The 2,236-nt window shown below is 44.3% G+C and overlaps 1 long non-coding RNA gene across 1 annotated transcript; it reads left to right on the top strand.

Moving 5' to 3' along the window:
• The first annotated feature begins 367 nt into the window (after positions 1-367).
• Positions 368-1,372, top strand: LOC123117702 (uncharacterized). The gene is made up of 3 exons (XR_006457484.1): positions 368-771; positions 865-1,079; positions 1,162-1,372. It is a non-coding gene; the product is annotated as an uncharacterized lncRNA (long non-coding RNA).
• Positions 1,373-2,236: the final 864 nt, after the last annotated feature.

Below are 2,236 nucleotides of genomic sequence, written 5' to 3'. Positions count from 1 at the left end.
AAATTCAATGATCTGAAATGATTGTACTATCTAACAATTGTTATGCTATGGGAGTCGAGAAGAAACAGTACCTATGCGGAGCAGAGATTTTTCTTCTATGAACCTTCTCGAATGATGGAATCCCAAATTCATGTATCGCTGCAAATTATAAACCAACATTAAAATTCTCATCTTGCCAAAAAAACTGTGTTTGAGTGTCCATTGATTAAAAGAAGCACTTCGAAAATTTGCAATTTTACTTGAATGTGATTGTGATGGACATAGCAAAGTGTATGAGATGCAACTTATTCCTTGTGAAGAGCTTTTTGATGATAAAAGAAGCATTTTTGTTTTATGTTTGATCTCAGTTTGCACTTTATTGCAGGACATGCATTAGTTTGATAACGGGATCGTCATCGCAGGTCTTCTTGTTGGAGGGACGACCGCCACTGAGCCACTCAATACATTTACGGGATTATGTCTCTCCCGCTTGTCAAAGAAACCGGAAGGGGGGTGGGTCAACGAAGGTGCTGGCTTGAGGTTTGATGCATAATGTTGGAAGTTCAAAGAGCATGACGGGCCCGACTCTGATCCGGCCTCACAGGACATTCACGCTACGATTTCCGTCTAGTCAGGACAAGGCAAGAAGGGTGGTCAGTTATACGTTGGGCCGGCGCCATCCGTGAGAAGGACATTCCGAAACTCTCCCACCTCCATGCTACCACGTCGAGCTCAGGTCCTGCTATAGAGCGTCGCCCACAGCCTGGGCTGCACATGCTCCATCAATTTGAGGTATGTTTTGCTTCATTGACCTTCCTTGTTGTTTCTTCTTTGCATTGCAACGATGGTGAACTTGTTGCGATCGCATATTGTACGCCCGCCTAGAGGAAGAAACCAGGTTGCGGCAGGAGGCTTAGGCCAATGCCTTGCTTCGACAGGAGCAAGCCATGAAAATGCAGCAAGCCATGTTTCAATAGCAGGAATTCAAGGCTAGACAGCAGGCAGCCTTGCAGGAGACATTCGCTCAGTTCAGAACTAATATGCAGGGTTCCACTTTGCCGGATCTTCCTCCACTTCCACCTCTTCCTACTTTCAACTTTGTAAGTCTTCCAAGTTTCAATCATGCATCTTACCATCTTGTTAAAGAGCATGCATCTTACATCATCATTTCGTGCTTTGAAGTTTTCTCAGTCGGGACAAGGCTCCAATAACAGTGTGGTAGGTGGATCTACACCTGGCCTAAGCAAGCCTAGTGGCACCCACTACGGCTCATGTCACTTCGACCTCCCCGCAACAATGATCACTCGAGGTAGTTGTCTATGTTTGTGCATTGTTGATGGTTACGTCTTGTCGTTGCTTGTGCTTCTCAACATACTAATTGTGCATTGTTGATGGTAGAGCCCACAAGTGTTGATGCTTATATTGTTCATAATTCTTAGCTTCAATTTGAACCTTATATGTTGATGTTGTTTGACTCTAGTCTCTTATTGATCTTTGCAACTTAACTTTGGAAACTCATGCGTGTGATAATTGACTTATAGGTTTGCATCGTGGATGCTGTTGGCAGTGGCATACATGTTGCGGTGGAGCTCATTGCATCTTTTAGGTTCATGCATGGTGTCAAATTGGAACTCATGGTCCTTTCATTTGTGAACTCTGGATGCATATGTAGGTATGTTGTTGTGATCCTTCGCTAGATATGTATGCATGTGTGGACTTGGAACTCATGGCCCGGCAGAGGAAAGGGCTGTAGGTGATGGCGCGTTCTGCTTCTTCGCTTTGTTATGGTTGTCAACTTGTAATATATTGTTGTTGTGAACCTTCGTTGGATATATATTGCTGGATATATTTTGGTTGATCATGTATTCCTATATAAGCAAAAAAAAAATGATATATAGCCTATAAGCCGAGTACTCCAGCGAACAGCAGCCGGCGTATACGCCATATATGCCATGGGTAGGCTATAAGCCGTGTACCTCATCCAAAGGAACCCGGCTTATAGACCATATAAGCCACAGCATGCTATAAGCCGTGTAACAGCCAAAACACCGGCTTATAGGCCATATGGAAGCAACGGGAGCCTATATATAAACCGTGTAGAGCAGCTATAAGGCACTTGGTTTATATATAACCCGTGCGGCTTGCGTAGGCACTCGCCTTGTATATAAACCGTGCATCGAGAGGAGGCACACGGCTTATATGTAAACCGTGTAGCGCATAGATGCACCCGGCTTATACAGACTGTAACATGTGTCCC

Source organism: Triticum aestivum, chromosome 5B (genome assembly GCF_018294505.1).
Source record: "Triticum aestivum cultivar Chinese Spring chromosome 5B, IWGSC CS RefSeq v2.1, whole genome shotgun sequence".
Lineage (NCBI taxonomy): Eukaryota > Viridiplantae > Streptophyta > Magnoliopsida > Poales > Poaceae > Triticum > Triticum aestivum.
This window is presented reverse-complemented; position numbering and strand designations above follow the sequence as displayed.